The sequence below is a fragment of the Fringilla coelebs genome (genome assembly GCF_963513975.1).
Source record: "Fringilla coelebs genome assembly, chromosome: Z".
NCBI lineage: Eukaryota > Metazoa > Chordata > Aves > Passeriformes > Fringillidae > Fringilla > Fringilla coelebs.
The window spans coordinates 29,954,883-29,981,664 of NC_140031.1; positions in this window are offsets into that span (position 1 = coordinate 29,954,883).

Sequence of the window (26,782 nt, forward strand, 5' to 3'; positions counted from 1 at the left end):
GTTCATTTAACATTTATAATCAACGTAACTACTGTAGCAAAAAAAAACAAAACCAACAAACAAAACCCTTGTATTCCCCAGCTTAATTGAAGACAAACAGAACCTGCAAAGTAAGAAAAAAAACCTACACAATTAGTTCTTGAATTATATGTGTGCACACACAGGTAGACAAACTGACTATTTTTACAAGTAGTTTATGTGCTATCTGATGGTGCAATGATAGATATAAAAGGAAATAAGCAGTCAGGTAGTTCCTTCTATATGTCCTGAAAAAGGGTCAGAAAGCATAACAAGTAACATGTTGACCTTCAACATATATTGCTAGATTCAGATAATTACCCAGTCTTTTTAGGCTGACAGTGAACAGCTTCCATTTCCAAGAGCTGCTGAATGTTTTAGCAGTCAAAGTGCTTTGATCTTAATTTTGTAATACGTTTGAAAATATTGCAGTACAATGCAAATGTCTTGAATTGCCCCAATCTTACATGGAAAAAAGATTGTACTATCTCCAAGAAGGATACAACAAAGCATCATGCCTATGGAGCCCATAGTTTTTTTCTGGCCTAGGAAAAGCCTAATCACAGATGAAAACTACTCTGCACAGCATCCTGGGTGAGTATAGAAGGAAAAAGATGTGATGATCTTAAAAGACAAAGAAAGGCTATTTCTCTGATTGTAAAGGGCTTATGCTCCACTTGCATCTTTCATAAAGTAGGCTGATTTTTATGATGCTTAATTTCTATTCTTTTTCAAGTCAAACTATGCAAAATCAATCTGTGTTAAAGAAACAAAATTTCAAGCAAATGTGATGATCATACAAATTCTAAACACAGTATTTATATCTTTGTATTCACATCAGTTCCTTTTAAGAGGTCTACAACACTTAATTCCCACTTTCTTGTTTTAGAAATAACAGATTTGTATTGAAAAAACACCAAACCCAAAACCAAATAAAAACCCCAATAAAAACAACTTTTTTAAAAGTAGTAGCACTAGGAATAAAAGACTAAAACTAGTGATCATGTATTTTCTATATGGGGGACTGATTTATCATCACTTAAAACAACAAGATACTCTGTCCCTGATTTATTTTCCATTATGCAACAATAGAGAAAATGGCTAAAGACTTTTCAAGATATGAAGTGATCTATAAGATTCAACAAGGAACTAAAACTGCAGCAAAACAGAGTATATGAAATCTAAAAAGAAATATTGTAAGTGTCAGGGACTGTCTTAGTACAGGAAATTCAACACATATGATCCAAGATTTGCATCTCCACCTCCTTGTGCAAGACCAAGATTGCAAAATACACTACAGATACCACACACCATGGAAAAGTTAACTATTCTCTATAACCTTCATTGCAAAATGGAGAGCGGTAATTCCATAGTGTTTAATAAGATATAATTTTATATCAGGGGACAAACAAATCTAGCCGTTGTGCCATGACCAGGAAATTTCAAGAGTCTAGACAGCATCTTTACCAGATTTATCAATTTTTAAAAAGGAGACCAAAGAGCAAAGAGAGAATGTAAAGACATTGATGGTATCACAGTTCCAGGATTCTAGGTAAAAAAAGGGCTTTCAGATTTAATTATAATTTTTACATAGACTATGTCAATAGTGATATTTAAATCTCTTATTCTTCACAAAAGCAATAAAAAGACATTTGGCATATGAGGCAGCTCAAAAGAGTACCAGCTATACAGACAAAAACAACTGCAAAGATCTTCCAAGCCTGTTGTCATGGATTGTGTTGGTTTTATTCTCATCTACAGAATTATTTTACTCTCCTTTAAAAAGCAGGACATGAAGTGCTGGCCATACAATAAGAAAGAAAAAGCTTCATATCTATATTAAAATATAGATGGCCTTTAGAGGTCTACATAGAGAATGTTAGTCTTTAGTGTTGCCTTGTAGCATGATTTAAAGAATACTCATACATACCTCAGTCCTATAAATTATTAGCTGAAACACATTGTTTCACATGTACACATGCACTCACATGTGTGGCATCCAAGGCTACTGTGATTTACTGCTCAGTCAGTATCTGAAGTAATGTAAAAAGTATGCATAAACAGAGCCAGAAATATTTTCAATGAGCTTAGTAACACAGTACAGTACATATCCAATAGGAAGAGAATAAACCATAAATCTCATAATGTCTACTTGTGTTAGTTATGAAAGTAATTTTCTCATGCAGTCCTGATCAGAAACATAAAGGCAAGCTAAAGAAAAGCTTTGGGAAAGAAAAAAAGCTTCATGTAAGTGACACTTCATTGAATAGTTGGTGGGAAATCACAACTGCAAAAAATCTGTTTCAAACCCGCAAATAAAATTAATTTAAATTAAGTACATAAATAACTTGCTATGCACATATCAACGTAATCAATAAGCAGCAGACTCCTAATCACAACTGCCATTAAGATTTGTAGTGAAAGATAAGAATAAAGAGATAATTGCAATCAGAAAACATGCTGAGTGGAAATAAATTACAGTGAATTTTAAACAGCGTTAAAGAAATGTTCAGAGGAAGTTTACTGCAGCATATGAAAAGCCCCAAAATATGAGGCCAAACTATATCTTCCTTTCCTTGTCCCTCATCACTTCTCTTTTAACGTGTGAAACTCAATTCTTTTTCCCTTGCTGACTTGTTTATTGCTCAAGACAAATATAGACCTAAAGCTACCATCAGTTTCAGACAGATTATCTGAAAGAGAAAGCCACCTCTAAAGATGCATCATTCTTTTCTTTATTCCATACTACCTTGTAGTTCTGTCGTAGATTATGTGTCATCCAACTTTTCAAACTATCATTTCATGCACACAACTTCCCTTTTCACTCTTTTCCTCTAAAATTGCTTATGAAAGAGCTGTCTGCACTCATTAAAAACATCCTTGTTGCTTGGCTCTATGGTCTTTTTTACAGCAAAAGTAGACAGTACCAACCTCCTTTAGCTTTGGATACTCCTTTTTCTATTTCTTTTTCCCATCACCTCTCAGATTTACCCTTCTTACCTTTAGCCAGTGCAGTTAATGTATGATCCTACCCTTCCCCAAAGTCACTTTTCCCTTCCTATTCTCCTCTGGTACTTCTTTCACTTCTTTGATGGAATATGGACTTGTGATATTCATAAAGGGTATTCTGAGAAGAAAACCATATGTGTGAAAAAAGAAACATCTTCATATTCAGGAGAAGCAATACTATTCCTAACTGATTGCTAATTTCCCCTGCCTTTATCCTGTTCACTGCCCAGATTTCATCTTAGCTGAGTAAATCAATTGCCACTTTTCTTTTGCTCCTATCCGTGTCCTATATTACTGCTGACTTTTTTCTCTCTTTGAAACTTCTATCTTCTTCCTGCATTAGGTAAAGCTTTGTTTCTTCTGTACTAGCCCTCATATTTCTCTGTTCCACCAAATTATAATCCATGTCTTTAGTTTTCTGCCTCTCAGATTTTGCTGGTATTATTTAAATATCTTTTTTTTTTTTTTTTTGGTAGTGGTCATGTTTGACTTTTCTTTAATTTCTTCTTTACTCTGTCCTTCATTAGGACAGTAGTTGAGGGTATCAGAGGAAAAACAATGAAGAAAGTGAACCTTTGCCTGTAGTCATCCTTTATTAACAACAAGGAAAGTGACTTTTCTTCCCAACCCAGCCCAAATTCAGGTTTCCTCAATTTTCTGTTCTGGTGTAACTGCAAATCAGGAAAAAAATTTTAAGTGTACAGCTGATTCAGAATTGCATATATCTCAATACCAATGTAATGAAACATATATAAACATACATATATATCTTTGCCTAGTTGAGAATTTTACCAGAATTATAGGGCTCACAGAAACAACAAACCTTCATTTCTGAAAAGAAATTTTGCTCTCCAGAAGTTCCCTAAAATGTCAATGCCATGTTCTTTATGCACCCTAAATTTTTAAAGTAGCTCAGGGAATTCTGATTCCAAGAAAAAATAGGATAGGTTCCTCTAATGATTTCTGCTTGAAAAGATAGTGACTTGTGACATAAACAATTGGGGTGAAATTCTTCCCTTGATGACTTATCACTCAGGGATGCTAATGACTTCAGTAGAAAAGATGGTTGAGCATCCTAGGGTACAATTTGCTTCCTACTGTTTTTGTGCTTACTGAGATTGAAGATTACTCTAGGGAAGATACTGTATGTGAAGCAGAGAAACCAATTATGCCTGAAAAAGATGTTGATGGATAAAGAATAAATAAGCAAAGAATTGCATGCATATACAAATAAAGAGCTTAAGCTAATGTAAATATATACATACATGGTTCAACAGTGTAAAAACTGTGGCATGTATGCTAGAACCAATCCATATGCTAACATTACCAATGGCATCTGCTAAAAATTTTAATTCTCCCAGTAGCTTTAGACAAGTTCTGACACTGAGTCAAGAAGTATGAGACAGAGGTAATGAAGAGAAGGAAATATTTTTAGTTGAGTGAATACATTACCACTGTCTTGATATTGGGGTATGGAGCCCAAATATCTCTTGGTGCAAACTAACAACTTTCACTATATGACATATGGGGCATAAAAATTATGGAGATATTTTGATATTATTTTTTCACACAGGCAAAAAATTCTATTGGAAATTAGTAAAAATTTATTAAGTAAATACCGTCACTGATTATGTCAATGTAAAAATTAGTTTTAAATTGCATTCAATCATTAAATTGCATTCCCAAAGCATATGCATAAATTAAGACGTACTACACACATTTGACAGCTATAGATGGATTCTGTGCCTGCTAAAATATTTCATAATAGCAAAACTCAAACACACAGTAATTACTAATTAAAAAAAAAACTTTACCCACCCTCTCTGTAACCAATAGTAAAAAACCCCACAAAGAATAATGAGAGGCTTTCTTAGTCCAATGACAAACAAGTGTACTCCAAAGCTCCTATTTTGCTCTTATTAATTAAAGCTATGTATATATAAAGAAACTTACAGGCTACCTTCCTAACAAAAGGAACAAGGACACAGAGAGTGAGGCAGAGAAATGGTGCAACATGTAAATTGTGAATACTATAGTTATTTCCATTGTTACATCATCACAGACACATATAAACCCTTACTCAGTACACTTTAGGAAAGTAGATGTGACTTCCTTGAAATTTTGTATTAAAATAAAAGGCAAGACATATAGTGCTAAATTCCTATTTCTGTTGGTCAAATTAAATATTTTCATCAAATCCTGTGTTCAGACTTTACTGGTAAGCCTTCAATATTTTTATTTGAAATTATTTATTTATTTTTAAAGAGTGGTACAAGGTGATATGCATGAATGTAAAGCATAAAAATATGCTATGCACACACGTGCATATATATACACACATATATTATGCATATAAGATGTCCAAATATACAAGAGAACTTAATGGGAAGTTTTAACTCTCTTTCAGCTTTATCTTAATTAAACTTAAATGAGTGGAAAATTATATCAAATTGTAATAATTCTCAACTTTTTCTCACTGTCAGTATTTTGATTCCAAACCTGTCAAGAACCATCCCGCAAATGAACTGTTAAAGAAATTGTTTGCAATTCCAGTTATTCACTAAATGAGAATCAGGTAAAAGGAAAGAGGTTTCTCCAGACATCCCAAAGCATGTTCCATTGGCAGCACCAGAAAAGAGAGGTTTTGTTGTGTGGAATTGAGATATTACACATTAAGGAAGTATGGGAGAAAAATACATAATAGGTAACCATGAGGTTATAAATACTTATGACTTGTCATGAGGTAATAAATATTTAGGACAAGAACATTATCTACAACATGCCTCTTCTCTTCAATGAGCAAAATCTGGCCTACAAAGGGAAGTCTCTTTACGAGACATAATCTCTTTATGCTAGTATTATCTTGTGACATATATATGCCCTAAATAGTACCTCTTAGAATATATGTAAGCCTTATTAGCACGTGAAGGGGAGTCTTTGCTGACAAGGGGTTCAGTCCTTATGGGGGCTGTTCACAGTGCATGCCCTTCTGTAGTGATTTGGAATTACAGTAGTGCTGTGAGTACCCTGCTGCTCATGTTCCCAAGGAAGGAAGAGCCAGAGGAATCAAGGTCCTGCAAAATTTTTCCCACTCTGTATGTCAGTAAACACAAAGCCTTAGTACATGTGCAGGTGCTTAGGTGATGGAAGCGAGGGGTGACAGGGAAGAATAGAAGAGTCCACACAGCCACAGGTATTTCTGTGTCTGAGGGACCAGTCTTGGAGAAGGGAAAAAGACTGAGGAGTGAGGAGGTGCAGAGAGGAACTCTATGAGCTGACTGCAGCCTCCACTTCCCATCCCTCACTCAGGGGACATTAGGTAGAGGAGTCAGAAATTAAGTTGAGCCTGGGAAGGAGAAAGGAGTGTGGGGGAAGGTTTTTTTATCTCTGTTGTTTTTTAAATAACATTAATTTTCCCGCAATTTTTAGTCAGTGCTACCCTTGAAGGTAATTGGTAAGTGGCCTCCCTGTCCTTGTCCCATCCCACAAGTTTTTCCACTTTAGTTTTTCCATTATCCTGTTGAGGGGAGGATGTGAGAGTGGCTGGGTGTTGGTGTAGCACACTATATGGATCTCATCAATACATCTTCTGTAAGAAACAATGTCTCAGAACTAGGATAGCTTTTAAGTGTCAGCTGTCAATAAATCTAACTACCTTTATTAATGAGAGAGACACTTAGAAGAGTATTGGTACTTCAACAGACTGCAAGCAGTTTTAAAATTATTACTGATAGAGGACTTCTAAAACTTAAGGTAGGTTAGGGTCTGGTGTAAAGAATACAGTTTTGTTTTTACTTTTCTTGGAAAACTTATGGGAAACCTGCAGAACAACAATGAATGCAATAGACATGTAATACGTTTTTACATTGCTTTCTAAAATTAAAAACTAATTAGTATTTTATTTTTACTGTAGACAATTGCTTTACTGTTAACTTTTTATGGGCTTTATAATTAGGGAATAAGAAGTGTTTACAAAAACAAAAAAAAAACCAATCAAATGACACAAAAAAACCTCAATAAACATGAAACCTAGCTCTTTAGGCCAAGATAATTTTTAATAATGAAATCTACACTGCAAAAAAAAGCATGAACAATTAAAACCAAGATAAAAACTATGCTGAATCATCCTTTATTTGAGCTTCATTTTTAATAAAATGCTAGTAGCAATACTAAAGGTTAAAACTTTTTTTTGTTTTGGTTGGTTGGTTGGTTTTTGTTTTTTGGGTTTTTTAATGAAAAAACCAGAAGTGCTTTAATCCTTAAACAAAGCTGCTTACATGCACAAGGAATATTCCAAGTTTACTGTATTAGATACAGTTTCTAATATATTTCCTTTTAGGTAATCAGGACTGGTTTGGGACTAAACCCAAGATAATCTTATGCTGGGCTTTTAGAATGAAAAATATAGGGTTTACTGTTATTTTTTTTTCTTTTTTTGTTCCCTAATGATCCCAATCATGAACTCAAATTAGAATTCCTAGTTTTGTTGTTGCTGTAGAAATGTAAAAAAATTTTAATGGGAAACTCAAAGTGCAACTTACTGCAATACATGCTTTCTAGTGTAAATTAAGTGATGTAAATAAGAAAAAACATCCAGTAACACTAATGCAAAAGTAAAAATAAATAAGGCATAAAAACTCAGTGTTTTTCCTATACTCAGATTACTTCCCTGTCAACCCACAGTAAAAGAAAAGCATCTACAATTAATCCTCTATGCAGTTATTTTACTAAATATTAAAAAGGATCAATGCATAATAGTATTATTCAAGGAATTTGATTGTTCACTGTACTATTTTCACTGTATTACATGTTTTTTGAACAGAATGAAGTAGAAATTATAGGTCTCCTTGCCAATAATCCAATAAGTGGATTCTAAGGGTGATTTATCCCACAGTATAGTGAATCTTACGCCAAAAACTGGAGTTTAAAAAACACATAGGATGATATAGTCATGTACAGATGTGTGAACACAGTTACCATTTTATACATTTTATAGTAATTATACTAAATACCTTGGAGAACTTCTATATTGCCCTTAGAAATGTGTTTTTTAAGGTTGTTGATTTAGGCTTTGTCATATAAAATGATAAATTATTATAGATACAATTGTATTCTAGTTGTCTCTTTTAAAAAAGGAAATCTGAATAAGCACTCCTCTGTATTGTGGAAACTTACAGCATGAAATTACAACTAATTTCTTGCTGGGAGGGCTGGATGTGCATTTGTACTAAACACAACATTATAGCTTGATAGATTTTATTCAATTGCTTGTTTGGCCCCTGATAATATAAATTGCAAACTCTGTGCAAATAATATTGAATATATGTTTAGAAAATATGAATGATATTCTAGGATCTATTTATGAATATTTTCTTAAATAGAGTTCTGCTCTGAGACAAATAGTCAAACTTCCAGTGCATTCCAAACAGCTTGCGTATGATCATGTTAGAAGCAGCTGAGCCCCAAAATATTTTAATTAAATATATCCCTTACTTTATTTTTTTCTGTAGACATAACTGACTACTGTTTTTAAATGTGCATAGACCTTTGGATTTCCAGAAGGTAAAAATCACTGGGGTTGGTCACTCACATTTTCACTAGAAAAATTGGTTTAATGTTGTTATTCATTGCTATTTAAACTCTTATTAACACTATGAACAGGGAATGTAAAGTCCTGGAAACTTATTCCTAGGTGCATCTTTTTTCTTTGTACATCATTCAGTGCCAGAAAAATAAAGAAGTGGAATGGATGAGGTACAACAGTAAAATACCAGCTTCCATGCGAGAGAAGCAGAAAGTGTAAGTAGAGAAAATGCAAATTCAAACGAAGCTTATTGACATTATCTCAGTCACACCTTGGAAGTGTGTTTTTTCAGTTCTAGTGATGATACCTGCAGCGTAATCCTGGAATCATTAATCCTCTAGTCTTCCTCTTCTGGCAAGAAATGTAAAAAATTACATTATATGGAAAATTAAAGACTTTTTATCATCTGATGATAAAAAATCCTAGGTGTCCTGGTGGATAGTAAGCTGAACTGGAGTCCACAGTGCACTCTTGCTGACATGATAGGGGAAACAGTGTCCTGTATAGTATAACAAGGGTACAGACATCTTGTTAATAATTTGATACTGATGCTTTAGTAAGCACTTTCCACAACTGCAGAGTGGCTGAGGCAATGGGCAAAACCTGGAAATTTTGAAGTTCCATCTTTCTCCATAAGAAAGAGATTTTTCTTGTGAACATGATCAACAATTGGCTACGGTTATCCAGAGAGGGTATTAAAGGTATCTTAGAAGTCTTAAAGCCTGTCCAGAATCTTTCCTGAACAACTTGCTTTAACTATCCCTGTTCTGAGCAGGGAGTTGCAGTAGATGATATCCAGAAGTGCCAACCAGCCTCAGACACCCACCCTTCTTCTTGTATGCGTATCCATACATTCTAGAAAAATAACCAGCACAAGACACATCTGCAGTCTTCCACTCTGACACTCAATGAATTCCTTTCATTAAAGTGTAAAATTACCATGTGTGCCTGTAAAACTGCAGTAAAATAAATAAATAAATACACAAACCCTGAATTAAGGGCTGTATTAAATCAAAGTAGATCAATATCTCAGAAATTTTCCTAGATAGGCATCTAACTTAAATGTTCTTCAAGTCAAAGCCAGGAAGTACTGCTATGAATTTAACTTCTAAAATGTTGCAAATTTGGTCGTCTAAAAACATTGACCATACAGAAAAAGCATTCAGAATCTAAAGGAAATGGAGAACCAACCTCTCCCAATCCTCTACCATGAACAAAAACAAGGTATTGTAGTTATTTGTGTATTTCATCTTCCACCAGCTTAAATATACCAAATAATTTTTAATTATAACCTCGGGGTTCTTTTATAGTCTGCTCTTCAATTAGTAAGAAAGCAAACAAACAAGGAATCAAATTGCTTCTGTTCTGCTGCAAATGTATATTTCCTGCTACTCTTCCCACAGTGCTCAATTGTGTTTCTCAGCAAATTGAAGAATTGCAGAATTGCAGAATTTTCACTGTTGATCTAACAGTTGCTTTGTGTGTTCTGATTGATTGACAGTGCATGCAATGACCTCCAAATAGAAAAAACCCTACTTCTTTTTAAACAAGAATTAATGCAATGTAATTTTTCACGTCCAACTCAATCTCATTTAGTTCATATATACTTGCAAATCCTTTCCAGTATTAATGACATTATCTTAGTACATTCTTTGACAATGAGAACTGTTTTAAGCTTTGTGGATATACTTCCAGAGACTCCAGGTGGAATAGGGAAATATATTTAACAGAAAGGGAGAAAAAGAGAAAGAAATTGTGTGTGTTTATCTTCTAGACTTTCCATCTCTATAAAAAATACGGAAATCAGTTGATTTAGTGAAGACTCTGAATGAAATCATACCTATAAAATGATATTCAATCATTATCTATGTCTCAGTTTCATCAAGGAAATCTAGGAAATTTTGAAAAAATGTTATTCCAGTTGTGATGCTGTTTTACTCTTCTAGCCAGATCTAATAATGAAAACTAGAAACTTTCTTTATTCATGAAACTAGCTGTAAGTATATGTAAGCTTGAAAAAACTACAGTTAAAAGTTATTTATATATATCTGCAATCATTGTAATTTAACAGCTTGCAAATAAATATAAGAAGTATAAGAAAATCTTGTAATTTCTTTAAAAAATTAGCACAGGTACCTAATTTTGTTTGATATTTTTTCTAAAACAGTTTACAAGAATAAAAAGCCATTCAGTAAGTAAAAAGAAAAGCACATCTCTGTAAGGAACAATAGTACTATTTACACTTCAGCCAGAACACTACAATTTTTAAGAGAGTGGTTTTTTCAATAACATAACATCTTCAAAGATAATAAATAACATATTCAAATTTTTATATTTTAGCTTCCTACATAAACAAAATGTGTGAAGTATAAAACATTCCAAGCCTGTGACTTGATTAGCATAAACTATCCAACAACTGAGTGAGGAGGGGAGGTCTAAATTTTTTACCCAGAGGGTGGCTGGGCACTGGTCAATGATCCCCAGGGAAGTGGTCACAGCTCCAGCCTGACAGAGTTCAAGAAGTGTTTGGACACTGCTCTCAGGCATAGGGTGTGATTCTTGGAAATCCTGGCAGGGCCAGGAGGTGGACTCAATAGTCCTGATAAGTCACTTCCAACACACTAAATTCTGTAATTTTATGACTTAGTTCATTGTAATGTAAACTTCAAGGGAAGATCTTCCAGTGCCAGGTTTTATGGATCACTTTATTGAACTTTCTTGAGCAGGATGGAGCTATCTAATGCTGTGTAAAGTAACATGAATGTTGCAAGTTTCTCATAATAGTATGTATCCTGTCTAGGAAAATTTTATTAATATTCCACACCTTTTATCTCAGGTTTACTGGATTACATGGCTTTTCCATTAACACTTTGTTGCAGCAGCAAAGTTTATGAGGCAAATTGCTTAAAGTAGCAATAAAGCTTAAAGTAAAAATTTTAAACACTTAAACCTAATTTTGAATTTTGTTTTGCTTAACTTAATTTTGAAAATATCTCTAAATGCAGAGGCGAGAAATTTTAAAAAAAAATATATCATCTCTTGACTCCTCCTCCTTCTCTTCCAAATATGCAGAGATTTGATGCATATGAGGACAGAATGTAAATTTTATGTTGCACAAAAAGGGACAGCTAGGCACATATCCAGGGAGGGAGATCCATAACATTGCTGTGCAGATACATAAAATACTTGCTTCTGGTATTCCACAGTTTTGGTTGACAAGAAAGGTAAAAAATGAGAAACTGAGAATATTTGTTATGTCATGCTAGGAAGAGAACACACCAGAATTTTGTTGCAAATATTAAAATAGGTGTCTTAAAAGATTAGGCATAACTAAGTATCAAATGGCTGCTTTGTACGTTGGCATTTTAGGCCCAAAAAGAGATACTTACTTGTGGTAAGGGACAACAAAAAGAAAAAAGTAACCAAATAAATTTTCTATCAGAGCAGTACAGGCTGGATATATATAACAGGTGACTTTGATGTTAATAATATTAATTCTTAATCATGGAAGCTGAAAATAACATTCACATAACCCTTTTTAAAATCTGAAACCTCAATATAAGATATAAATATTTCTTAAATCTTGGAACTTCTACCCATACAGAAGTCTTAGCAATGAGTAATCCACAAATATTTTTCCTGCGAAAAGGGATGATAAACAAATATGCAAAGAATCATTTATTACTGAGAAATGCTGCTGTAGTCTCTGAATTCCTTTGAACTGATCTAAGATGAACATTTTTTCCATCAGTATATTTTTATCTTTTTTTCTTTCTTTTTCTTTTTTTTGTTACTTATCTGGAAACCAGGCTCTGGGAGGTGATCAGTCTGCTTGAGCAGAGCATTGTGTCCACAGAGCCCATCCACATCTCCCTTCACAGGAGGATGCAACATGTGCATGGTGCCTTCATCACCTTGGCAGCCTATTTTAGTCTGCCTCTGCATCAGGAGGCTGTCTGTGCTCAGCACTGATAACAAAGCCCTATCGCTTTTCGGAGTGACAGGGCACAGTGACATATCCACGCTGGAACTTAAGCGAAAAGCCCCTTCTAATTTAACTGCTAATCTGCTGAAGCTGTGTTCAAACCTAGCACACTTGTTTTCAATTAAAACTTTCTTGTAACTAGGAAAAAAAGTTTGGTTTGTGTCTTTGCCTTTTTGGGTTGCAGTCAAGTCAGAAAGGAGCTGAAAAGCTCTGAAACAGAGTGCAGTGTTTTTTCACTCTGCTAAATGCCAGACAGTTGTTTTTCAGATGGAAATTGCACAGAATACACTTTCTGGAAGCTGTTTTGTACTAAACTTATGGAAGGTTTGTTGTCAAAATGAGAATTTTCCTCTGAAGTAAGATACAGGATTATTAACATATATTGGCAAAAAAAGCCATTATCTAGTGTTAATTTATAACTTGTGTCTAGAATTATTAACAGTAGAATGGAAAAGGTTTAGTAAAAATTGTAGTGCATTTGGTACTTTTAGCAACAAAAGGAACGATTTCAGTAGATTTTTTAGGCCATAGTGGCAAGTAATCAGTCTCTGTTCCTAAGTGGTTTCCTTAGCATTACTGCTTTCTCAACAAACTAACTTACAACGCTGGATTTTTAGACTACTAGCAAAAAGAGACCATACTTCAAAGTATAAAAAGCTGATGTTGCTTTGATGACAATGATGCTGACAATGCATCAATGTTTTGACTATTGCTGTGTAGTCCATACCCTCAGGAAAGGGGGTAAAAATCATTTTTAGGGTCCTATGCTCTAAAAAAGAGGAACTACACAAAAAGCTGAGAGGTAGCATGATCAGGACAGGAGACTGGAACTGATCAAAGGAATATTCCAAACCTTGGAACTTCAGGCCCACAACATAAAGGGAGAAGTTGGCTAGAAGGGAGCAATCACTGTCCAGGGAAGGGCATCAGTTAGCATTACTGTTCATAACTTGTTTCTCTTGTGTTTTGTTACTCTCTCTTCCTCTCTTTATCATTCCTGCTGTTGTTATTGGTGTTATTATTATTATTCTTCATTTATTATTACTTTGTTACTACTATTGTCAGTATAATCATATTTAGTGTTAACTGCATATTTTTATTGAAATTAGTATTTATTGATATTATTTTTTTTAGTGTTAGTTTATTCTTTTCCCTACTCAAGAGGTTTACCTATTCTTTCTGATTCTCCTCTCCACCGTGAGTGATTCTGGTCGTGGGAGTGAGAGCGTCGTTCCAAAGGCTTAATTTCCAATTGGGGTTAAACCACGACACAGTTTTAGAGAACACTTAAAGCAAAATCCACATGAATCTCTAAGAAATTTCTGAACTAACGTTTTCCTTTGGAAAGACAGCAAGTTTGCTGGCAATTTTTGTCTTGAATAACAAAGAGTGATTATTTTTTTCCTTTCTTTTTCAAAATAGCTTTTACTTTTCTTGGTTCCCGTCAACACTTGGAAAGTTGTTTCAGTGGGTTGGCTACATACCAAAATACTGTCTTCTATGTAATTGCATGAGTCAACCTGCCATCACTTGATTGATCAAGTCTTTGGCCTATGGAAAATAAAACATATGGCCTATATCCCAAAAAAACCCTATGTGGATAAATATAAATTTAAAACTAATGGCACTTAGTAATAGAAGTTTGGTTTCTTTCCTTTCCTTTTTTTTTTCTTTTTTTTTCCTTTTTTTTTCTTTTTTATTTTTAGATTCAGGTGACTGAAATGCACATAAAAATGTAAATACTTTGAATTTTGTAGTTCTGCATTGTTTTGTTGCATTTGTTCCTAACTAACAGGATAATGACTAAAATGTTTACAAACCAAAGACAGGTAAAAAGAGACTAGTCAAAGATATGTATTTATGCTTAATGGCTAGCCTAATACAAAAAAATCTCAAGCTCTTAAAACAGCTAAGTACCTATAATGGCATGTGCAGCATACTGTATATTTTTTCCTCTGAAAATATTCTTACTTACATCTAATTTTAAAATACAGAAATAAAATTTATACAGTTAGCATTTCATGAATTATTTAGAACTCTCTTTCTAATATTCTATGCTAATCCAAATATACTTTCCTTTCCTTGAAATTCTGTTTGAATATGTAAATTCATCATTCTTAGTAATAAGATACAATAAAGTTTCATTAATGAGTTATTTTGCCCCAACTTTTCAGATGGAATTAGCACAGAATTGAGTGGAGGCTGCCACTCCTTGAATAATATTTTCATTGTATATCTTTGTTCTTGAGGAAAATTTTATCAGGCAAGTGTCAATTTCTGTGCTCAGCAAAATAAGCTGTTTCAAATCTGTTAAATCAGTTTTAATCTGTACTCTGGAAGGAAATTTATCTTAGCTATTGTCCTGTCCATGATATATAATACGGTGTTTTCTTGCTTGGGATTATGTCAGCAAGGAAACTGTGGTCTTATGTCCACATGGAACTTCAAACACACTATTAGACACAGTTCTTGCTCCTGGACTATACAAAATGTTTTTCTTTCATTTCCTCCGAAGCTGTTTTCTTAAAAAATTAATACAAGCTTTTTTTTTTTTTTTTTGGTAGTGTTTGGAAGTGGCTGATATGTTTGCTATTTATTAACCACAAATATTATCTTTCTGTGTATAAGCATATATGTATGCATGCATAATAATATTAATTGTATTTATTTGAAATCTTTTGGGTTAATTTTATATATCTCAGTCATGTTCATATGATAATTTTATAGGGGATGAAAAAGTAAAGAAATTGCCTAAACTGCACAATATCCTCAGCAAAGGAAAGGCTGTACAAATCACACTTGAAATTTAAACAAATTTGCCACATCCTGTGTGTTCTCTGAAGAGGAAATTCTTTGCAATATGTAAGAGAAGTCCTTAACTATTCTGACTTAATTCATTCAGGTGTACAAAGAGATGGTAGTGCAGCAGAAGATTAATTAATCTGTGGCTTTACCAATATATTCTGTTTGCAATATTGTTTTAAATCTCTGTTGCATAGAGATAAGGACAACACTACTGTAAATGTAGCCATAACTGCTCTGTGCTAGCAACTGTCCTTAAGCTGTTTTCCCATGAGCCAAATTGCCAACAGAGCTAGGTGTCAATGAACAGGAGAAAGAATAAACCATGCTGATGAATGTCTTAGCTCTATGTAATATTTTGTCCTTCCTACGTGATGTTAATCTGAATGCAATGTGAATCTGTTTTTAGACATTTTTAGGGCCCTCTCACTTGGACTTAGCCATATAAGGACCAGTATGGGAATTGTATCTCAGAGGCTGCCTACATTTCATCATCCATTGTAGCTTCTATACTCCAGGAGGGGTCAATTTCTGTTAAAATTTCTAATGATCGGCTTACTAAAAGACAGTCTAGTTTTTTCTTTTGGTTGTTCAGTGTTAAATGACAATTTGCCAGATGATGTAAAATGGAACCCTTTCTATATTTAGTAGGATGCAAGTCTGCTTAGTGAAACACAAGTCTCAGTTGGTAATTGAGTTTTCTATAATGTGTTATAAGCAAGCAAAGTGAAATTGTCTGCACCCACAGTACTCTGCTGTTAATGTCACAATTATTAACACTATGTCTAAAGAATGAGATGAAGATATTCACAAATATGTAAAGTATAAAGGTGTTGTCTCAAGGGTAAATTCAGCAAGCTCTCTACAAATCAAGTGTTCAGATATTTCATCAAGAGTTATGACCTTTTTCAGTGAACAGTTCTCTACAACTACAAGCACAGACAATTTCACATAATTCAAAATCTCTGTAGTAAGTCAGAAGAAAGTGAGAAATGGGAAAATATGTTTAGTGAAATTATAACCATATAAACAAAAGAGGACTAGAAATAACTAAAAGCCTAATGACATCTCATGACAACAATCAAGTAAATGGTGTTTTAGAAATAGGATCTCAAATGAACATTTATTGTATGCTTTTAGAAACTATGTACTAAAATGTAAAACAAAAAACTCCAAATTAAAAAAATTAACAGCAATGGTTCTTTAAAGGGCTGGGGGCCAGGGATAGAAACCAACCTGCAAAACGGTTTTTATTTTAGGAGATAAAAGCATCAAGGTCTTGTTGATTGTGCAATCATACATAACTGACAAATGTAGTTTGTTTTAAACCATAAAGCCTCCAGCAAGGTAGTACAGCAGATAAACATCTAATCATTCATTTGGGATAATAAAGTTCAAGTCTTAAAACTTGTGATATCCTATAAAATGGGTGATGCCTCAGCTCCTTCTCAGAATCTTGAAAAATGTTACATGGTTTAGAGGCCTATTCTCTATAGAGAGTATCAGATTAAAACCTTGTATCAGAAGCCATTGTTCATATAAGAGACAGAGTGAAAGAATATCTAGAGCTTTGGTTATTGAATGCTTTTTGGCATACATAAATCTACCTCCCTTCAGAATGCTGCTGTGATGGCCAATTGCATACCCATCCTAATTTGAATGACAACGACCCATGGATTTCTCTTGCTTCTAGTACTGCTTGAGGTAAACACATGTACACTCACAACAGCCCACAGGTGACCTATGCAAATCTTAGCATCTTAATTCGTTCTAATGGTCAACATTTGGAAGATATCCCAAACAGTGTTTTGGAGTTAAACTCTTTTATTGTGTGACTTCACATACTCGGGGTTATTTCCAAATAAACTTTCTTAAACGTGTTGATTTGTGGATTGTTAATCTGGGATATGTTGCAAGGTTCAGTATAAGACCAAAGCATTGTTCTGTCAATTTACTACTCTTCCTAATAAAACTGAAAAATAATTTGCTGACAGAAAACTGGTGGCAGGTGTGCTTTACTGTTGACAGCTGCATTTCTGACACGGATCATGGAGAAACTGTAGTGTTCATGCTAGAACATCTGGACCATTTGATCATATTTCAAGATCTAATTCAAATTGGCTATTACAATTTTACAAAGTAAAGGAAAATAGCATTATAGTGCAGTGTTCATATTAGCAGATGAAAAAAAATCTTAACTTATTATCCATAAAAGGTTTTCTTCTAAGAAAGACAAAGCAGCAACTATTTAATAGACTACCACTGGATGAAGAGAATTATTTACACTTGTGTAATGTTCAGAAGTACTCTGCAATACCAAAATCAAAGAAATGCAAGACAACAAAAAAATTTTTTAAATAGTATGTTGATAGTGACATCAATATAGAGCATTTCTCACATAGTAGATAGTTTTCTGGACTGCATATTTTTAATGAGGTTGAAGTGTCTCTCATTAAAACAGCCACTGAAACGAGAGGATCTGAATTCCTTGAGGCATGTGTTGTTCTAGAAAATTAAATACCAGGTTACACTGAAAGAAATAAACATCAAAAGCATAATCAAATGATAATGTTAGTCGCATGATATTTCACCATCCTTTTCATACTAAGTTCAGACTTAGTATGAAATATAAGTGCAAAAATATTGTAGTATGAGTATAAAAAAGCTATATATGAATAGCTTTTGCAAGATTAATTAGAATGTAATGATGTTTCAATGTTACAACAGTCAGTACTTGGGAAAGGATGAAATCTTTGGCTGTCTACCTGAACAGGCCCTAGAGAATCTAAGCTTTTGAGGGAGTTTTCTTGCTTCACGTTAGAAGTTTACAGAAGCTTCCAATTTGCTTACATGTACATCACAAATCAATCAAATGGAACTACCCCTGCTACACACAACTCCTGTTAGAGTTTAAATCACAGCAAGAGTTTCTGTGTATCACAGTGTAGTTGCCTTCCTCTCCCTTCTGCTGCAGGCACAATCCCTTTCGAGCTGCTGCCATCTCTTGTTCAGTCCTGTTCACTCTACTGCTGTGTAGTTACAATGGCACCACCCTCAATAGCAGCAGCAGTTTCCTGGGCTTTAGCACATTTGTGTTCCTTAGGCACCTCTCATTTTTACCCTTGCTCTAGCTCTGCAAAATAAAGTCCAGTGGTGCCGCTTTCATCTACCTAGGAGAGTGATTTTCAGATTCCGGTCAGTTTTGGCACTCTTCTTCAGCCCTAACAGCATTCTGGACTCTAGAGCACTAGTTTATCTGCTCTTTTGGTTCTGAAAACTCAGGCCAATCTTGAAAATAGATTCGCAATTAACTAACTCAAGAGAATAAAAATAAGGAGAAGATATGAAATGAACCTCTAGCCTTAGGCAAATTACTGCAAGAGTATGAATGACTAGGAAAACAAAACAATACCATTTTCTTTACAAGAATTTCAGTTGTATAGATCTACTTAATCTCTATTTATGAAGATGTGCTTTTAAAGTCATTTATATAAAAGCTATTAAATCTGCAAATATCTGCTGCATATATATCTCATCAAATAAAATGGATTCACTGACTGCCTAAAGTATTCTCTGGTCATTCTTACTAGTGAAATAGGGCAGAAGAGTACCATGAGGAATGTCTTTAAATATTTAATCTGGTTTGTGTTCAACCTATTTTGTTATAAATGCTTGCAGTAGGTGTAAGTGCAAAGAAAACTAGGTCATGTGTAAACACAGGAGCAGTAAAACCATAAACAAGAGTAGATGAATGTGATCAAACTGTAACTAAATAATTCACTTATACTATATAACTAAATATTGTAATGTCAGTGCAAAGGACTAGGATGCTGTTACCTTGATGTGTCTATACCATTTTAAAGCCTTGAAGTCCAAACTAAATTTTGCCCTAAATATTTCTTATATCCTTTTAAGATCTCAGCTTCCTAGTTTATTGAATAAAAATTAAAATATTAAGGAGTTTTACTTCCTATTTAAGTAAATAAGTTGAGATGCTGGTACAGGTTACCAAACTTGACACAAAGTGCATAGGATTCCTGACAGCTCTGACTTGAACTGCAAGTTCTCTAGATGAAAAAATTTAATTAAGAGTGAGTGACGGCTTCCTGACTAGTCATTTATTCTATAAAATCACACTGACTTTGAAGTCATTATTCCCAATAGTATTCTTTTCAAGGTTGTTCTGTAAAGATTCTACAAACACAATATTGTTTGGAGACCTTGATTAGAGGTCAAACACACAGTTTAAAGGGTCAAAAATCTGAGTATAACCAGACTTAAAAGTTATCAACATTTTACATTTGCAAGGTATCATCGATGAGAAAATAAACAATTCATCTGAAAATGGCTGCAAAAAATCTCTCTACAAAAAGTACAACTGACATTCAGCAGTCTTACGTGGAGTTTATAGCAGTGAAGTCCCTCCCACTGCAAGCAAGAAGCAGGTTTGACCACTTGATGAAACTGAATTAGCACAAGTTTATGGGGCCTGATGACATGGACCTCAGGGTCCTGAGGGACTGATGGTCGATGTAGCTGCCTAGGCACTACTCGTGTTATACAAAAACTCATGGTGGTCAGGCAGAGTCCCCAGTGATGGGAGAAATTAAACACCTCTCCAAGTTCTGAAAAGGGGAGAAAGGAAGCTGGGGAATAACAGACCAGTGAGCCTTGCTTCTGTGTCTGGGAAGATGATGGAATAAATCTTCATGGAAGGAATGCTAAGGCTCATGCAAAACAGAGACGTTGTGAGCAGTCAGGCATTTCACTAATGGCAAATTATATCTGACCGACCTAGCTGCCTTCTATGATGGAATAACTACAACAGTTCATGGAGGAAGACTGACTGATGTCATCTCTACTAAGCTTTTCTCACTTCTTAAATACAGTTGCACGTGACGTTCCTGTTTCCATACTGGAGAGATGTGGATTTGAAGAGTGAACTATTTGGTAAGGAATCAGCTAGATGAGTGGAGCCAAGAAGTTTTGGTCAATATCTTTGCAGAAGCTGGTGAATTGTGATGCCTCTCAGGGCTCTTTACTACCTTTATCAATGATACAGACAGTGGGATCAAGTGCACCTTCAGCAAGCTTGCAGATGATACCTAAATGAATGCTGCTGTTGACCCAACAGATGATGGATGACATGCAAGGCGACCTGGACAAACATGAGCAGTAGCACCACAAAAACCTTATGAAGTTCAACAAACTTTTACATCAGGGTCAGTGAAGTCCAAGACATGGGTAAGCCTGGGTGAAGGGCACATTGAGAGCATCCTTATGAGGAACAGTTCTTGTGAATGAAAGCTGGACATCAGCCAGCATTGTGTACTTACAGTCCAGAAAGCCAAGAGAATCCTGGGCTGCATCAAAACAAGAATGGCCAGCAGGCCAAGGGAAGATTCTCCTTCTACTCTGCCCTCTCGAGATAGTGGTGACTGATGGGGTCCAGGACTGAGACCTCAACAAGAGGAAGAGGTGCAGCTGTCAGAGAGATAAGGCCCACAAAAATGGTCCTGGAGCACCAAAGGGCTGGAATACCTCTCCTATGAAGGCAGACTGACAGAGCTGGAGGCTTTCAGCCTGCAGATGGGAAGTCTATGAGGATTTTGGCATTTCAGTATTTAAAGACTACTCTCTAAGAGAGGGAGAGGGACTATATACAGGCATTGTATATAGTGATAGACAAGTGGAAATAGTTTTAAACAAACAGAGTAGCCAGATGACTGGAAGCCCCACCTAGGAGAAGGCAGGTCACAGGAAGCCACGGAAATAAAAGCCATTGCACAATACCGGGGCCACAGTCCTATTTTACATTCCTTGGATTTTACAGCAGCTGAAGCTGACCCCAGATCCAAGGCAGTAGCTACATGTTTCTTCTCTCTTTCTTGTCCTTTCTTTCTCTCCTTTTCTTCTAATTTGCTATTCCTGAAATCTGGTTAATTTAAAGCTTTTTTGGTTAGAGTCAATGTCTTATGAAATGCTTTATTTTGATGGAATGTTTGTTTTTTAAATTCTGCCAAATTCCTGATCTTCTAAGATTTGCCAGTAATTTGTTTATTAATCTCCCAGGAAATTTTGTCAAGATTTTCTTTGTGTCACCTCAGGGAACAGGAGTATCATAAGACCCTTTAAAAAAAACTCGCAGATGGAGGACCAGAGGTTTACAAAGAGTGACAAGATATTGTTAGCAGGTTGCTCAGAAAAGTTGTGGATGTGCCTTCCCTGAATATTTGCAAGGCCAGGTTGGATGGGATGTTGAGAAATCTGGTCATGAAAAGACCCCCTGTCTTTGGCAGCAGGGTTGGAACTAGGTGGTCTTTAAAGTCTTTGTCTTTTGCAATCCAAAGCATTCTGTGATTGTAGTAATATGTATCGCCATGATTCAGCAGGGCATTCATTTACAGGACTTGAACTACTTGTACCTCTTCAGCTAATACCCACAATAGCTTTCCTTTCTAGTTTATCGTGTCAATGTTCCAATGTTTTCTATAATTAGAGATGTTTTATACATATAAGAAAGAGAAAGTAAAAAAACATTACTGCATTTATCATAGTTCTACTGTATCTGGTTTAAAGAACAGAAAAAAGGTAAGGGTAGTAAGAATGACCACATGTCTTAACTAAGGAATATGTAAATTTGATGTAGATATGACAAATATTCTGTGATAGATCACACATCTCAGCAGAGTCCTCATGGTCTGTAACAACGAGAATGCCATGCACCAGCTGTTACTGAGCTGAAGGGGTTGTTATTTGTCTTTCACTCTGTTTGTGGTACCAAACATGCTGTGTGCACAAGTCACCATGCCAAATCTTCTGCTATCATTCTTTCCTGATAAATAAGTGAAGTGATAAATTTGTGGCAGTGTGGTTATGACTGAATCAGATACTGATGCTCAAGATCTGTACTTAAAAAGATTTAGATTACTGTGTTGCCTTGATAGTGGCAAATCCACACTCAATACAGTGACTAATAGTGGCTTATAAAGTTGAAGTGTCACTCTTACATCCATATATTGTATTTTGAACATTTATTTTCAAATTGGCTTGCTAGGCTGAAACAAAGTGAGAGTCCTTCAGCTACCAAGATATTTCTTGAGGGCCATCACCACAGCACTGAGATGTCAATCCTTTCTTAGGGAAAAGGAGCTGAGAGCAATAATAATCAATCAGAACAGACCAAGCAACAGAACAGGAACACAATTCAAAGTTATTAATTATCAGGATCTCTTTCTTTTACTCTATGAATGAGTAGATTGCTTTGGTTGGAAAAGAATCATAGAGCTCGCATGACCTAACATACAGAATTTTTACACAGAGCATTTCTTTGCCTTTGCTTTTGCTTTAAAAGGTTAGCAAATGGAATATTGGCTTGATACCTTGAGAGCATATGAAAACATGAAAGATAAAACTTAAGGCATCAGGCTCAACTACCCCAAAGGAGAGAAAGAAAAAAGTAGTCATAACAATAGGAAGAGCATTTGCTTAAGGTTAAAATCTGGAGGAGAGTGGTCTTCTGTCTTATGATGGGGTGTACATTTGGTCAGGAGAAATACCATCTACTACATTTTTCACAATCTCTATTTCCAATTTTTTTTTTCTAATTGGTTCAAAAGTACCTAGGAAAATAAGCCTTATCACTAAATAAAAGGAGCAAAAAGAGGCAAACCTGATAGACATCCTGCTGGACATGAAGGAACTCATTAGGAAGAAGCCTTCATGTCATCTCTGCGCTCAGAATCACATCCATGGTTTTGGTGGATGGGGAAGATTTAGGCTGAAAACTGTAATACTCTTTCAGAAACAGCTTCTTGTCTGGGAACATGTCATGCCAATGTGTATTCCCTTTGTTTTGAACTCTCTCATCTTCAAGCAGCATAAAAGAGTGAAATTGATAAAACAGATACAATGTTTTTCTACCTTGTCTGAATTTTTTTTGTCATTGTTTGGTGGGGGGTGACAGGAGGGGAAGGTTTGGGGACTTTTATTTTTCAGGCTTGATGTCCTTCTCAGATGACTTGAGCCACTGAGGCTGGCCAAGATCTTGCATTAGATATTTTTCATAGGCAATTTAGGGTCCTGTATGCACATTAAGAATTGCTTAAATATGTATGCTGCATTTAGTGTTCATCTTGACACTCTTACCCCACTCTTTCCCTGCCCACACTGAACCTTAAGGTAATTCTGCATAAACAGAAATATTGTCCTCCTGTGAGACTGGCAAATCAAACCATGAAGAAAAAAGAAGAAGTTATTTAAAACAGCAGTAACTTTTGGTCACTGAAATTGTTACGGAAATTTCATGGTTTCTGAAATTTAACAGAAAATTTAGTTAAAATGGATGAGTATAGTTATAATCGTTCTTTGAAAATGCAGATAAAAACCTGTGCCCAACACTATCTGGAGAAGGAGTTGGTTTTATTCTAAAGGGTGAAAATTTCCTGAGATTGCAGAATATTTTTACCATGTTAAAACTAGAGAAAAAAAATACACTAATGGTAGTCATATCTCTTTAAGCTACTTTAATCTAAGGTAGATTCTGTTTAAAACGTCAAAAATGGGTAAGTATAAAGGAGGCTGCAGATTGGCAGCCAAAAAATAAGGAGTTAAAAAAGAAAAGCAAGATGTTTCATATTTTTCAGTCAGCTTTTCTCCAGAAACTAGGCATGCTTTCAGGTGTATGGGGAAGAATATAACGTCAAGATTGATACCTATGGAAAAGGATGTAGAAATTTAATTTCTAGGAATGACAAAAAGAGAAACCTTATAGAAATTAGAAAGGTTAGTCTAATTTTTTTCTAAATAACTTAGAAGAATAAATAATGATTGAGACTGGACATCAACTAGAATTTTTTTTTATGAAGGCAATGAGACGCTGTACAAGTTGCCCCAAGTTGTGAATGTCCCCTAAAACTATTTCAATGTCAAAGACTTTGAGCAATCTGTTCTGGTGAAAGATGTCTCTGTCCATGGCAGGATATTCAGATTTGGTGGTGAGAGCTTCAAATTGTCTTGGTGCTCCTTGTATTCTTCCTCTCTTCTAAATTTCTTTAAAAAGGCAGCAGTACAAATATCCAAGAACCTCTCTAAAGAATATATGCCTCTATTCAACTCCTACCAATGATATTAACTTCAACATTCCCAGATTACTGTTATCCTAGATCTTCATACAATTAAAAAGAGATATAGATGGAAGAAAATTACTTCAATTATCTCCTTATGGGAGTAGAGTTGATATGAACTAATGCCTTAAAAATACAGAGAAATTTATTTTTCACGTAGAAGTAAAGCAATTGCAAAAGATACTTTGACAATGGCCCAATCTTGCTCTTTTACAGTTCTATCACATAATCCTGTACCTGAAATAGGCAAAAGCAAAAGAAAAGCATAAGAGAAAGGAAAAGCAAAAGGAAAAGCAAAAGGAAAAACAAAACAAAAAAGCATAAAAGAAGCAAAAGAGAAAGAAAAGCAGAAGAAATAAAAGAAAAAGAAATAGAAAAAGAAAAAGAAAAAGAAAAAGAAAAAGAAAAAGAAAAAGAAAAAGAAAAAGAAAGAAAAAGAAAAAGCAAAAGAAAAAGAAAAAGAAAAAGAAAAAGAAAAAGAAAAAGAAAAAGAAAAAGAAAAAAAGAAAAAGAAAAAGAAAAAGAAAAAGAAAAAAGAAAAAAGAAAAAAGAAAAAAAATATATGTTCATTTGCATCTATGCTTTTGGTTAGCTTATGATGAATTAATTTATAATGAATATTTGAAGCCTATTTTTTCATTTTGGGATGAAGCTTTTGCTAGCTCTCTTCCAAGACAGTCCCTCACAGAAGCTTCTTTTGCACATGTTAGCCACTGGATGTTAATCACACTATTTCACCCTAAATATTTTGGAATTTGAAGAGAGAAGACATACATCTTACATAGGAAGATCATCTCAAAATGCATAACTATGAAACAAAGTAGGCCTCAAAGCAACAATATGTTTTTCATATTATGCAATAATTTCACTCCTTACTTCATAAAGAACTAATCTTTGTGAAGGGATTATCTGATATTTCATTATCCAGAGTATATCTGTGTATAACCTATCTCTAAGATGAATGCAAATTTTATGAAGTTTTCACTAGGATTGATCTGTAAAGGGGTTTGCAGTGTTTTTGGAAGCAAGTAAAAAACTTGTAAAGCATGAAAATCCTATAATTTCTTAACAACACGTTTATGTCTCTTTGATTAGAGAAGTCTGATTGCTACTATGAGCTGGAATGTTTCCCATAACCCTTTCCATGTATTCAGGTACAAGAATAGCCCTACCTTCTCCAGTCCTCATTTTCTCCACAGCAAAATGAGTAAAGTTGATTTGCATGCTATTATTCTGCTATTTTTTAAATTTTTTTTTTTACAATCTATATGGCACAAGAACTAAGTGTATTTTCTGCAAAAAGACAATGGCTTGCACTGAAAGAAAGTGTATTAGAGAGCAAGAATACTTAAGAATCAACTTCTCCAAATTCAAATTCAGAAAGGGCTTTCACTGCCAATTGGTATCTGCTGATGACAGTAGCAGTTTATTAATAATCTGTCATATAAAGCAGACATATGGGGTGTTGAATTCCACCCAGTCACACAAAGTCATGCTGAGGCAGCTGAATCTTTGACCTGGCTTAGATTTTGTTTTGTGATCTTTGATGCATCTGTTCAAAACACTATTTTTAATTGGAGCTATGAATTAAAATAATTTAACAGCCTTTTGTTTAGGATTAACTACAGTTAGTTGTTTATTTGTTTACGTTAAATGTGATTTTCTCCTAAAAATTCTGAAATACTCAGTTGAGACCAGATTTTACTGTTCTCAATTCCCAGATAAATGTGACTAAATCTATTGGACAAATCTTCTTTGAAAATGAGCCACTAAGCGTTTTGTCCTCCATCTATGCAGGAAATCATGCATTTGTGGGACCCATCATCCCAAGTATAAGGGGTTTTCTTTGTGATGCCATTTTCCAGGTTTCATTTCTATACAATATCTTACTGAGCATAAAGATTCAGGAAAACTCTTCAACAGAACATGCACATGCACACACTCAAAAGAATACATTTCCCTGAAAGATAATGCAGGTTTTGACCCAATATTTGTTACATGACAGCTTCTAATTTAGCTTCCGGAAACCAACCATAACTGTGTATGAAATGGAAAAAAGGTTTGCCTATTTTGCGACTTTATCAAACAAATATTGACCAGATATCAGCTCAACTCTTTATAGATCCACAATTTTTGACAATTCGTGAGATACTTTTCAAGAAGATTATTCTCTGGGAAAATTTGTTTCATTCATGAGCAGAAGCTGGATGAAGATGAAAAGGCAGGACATTATCATTTGAAGCATGTGTCCAATAGCCT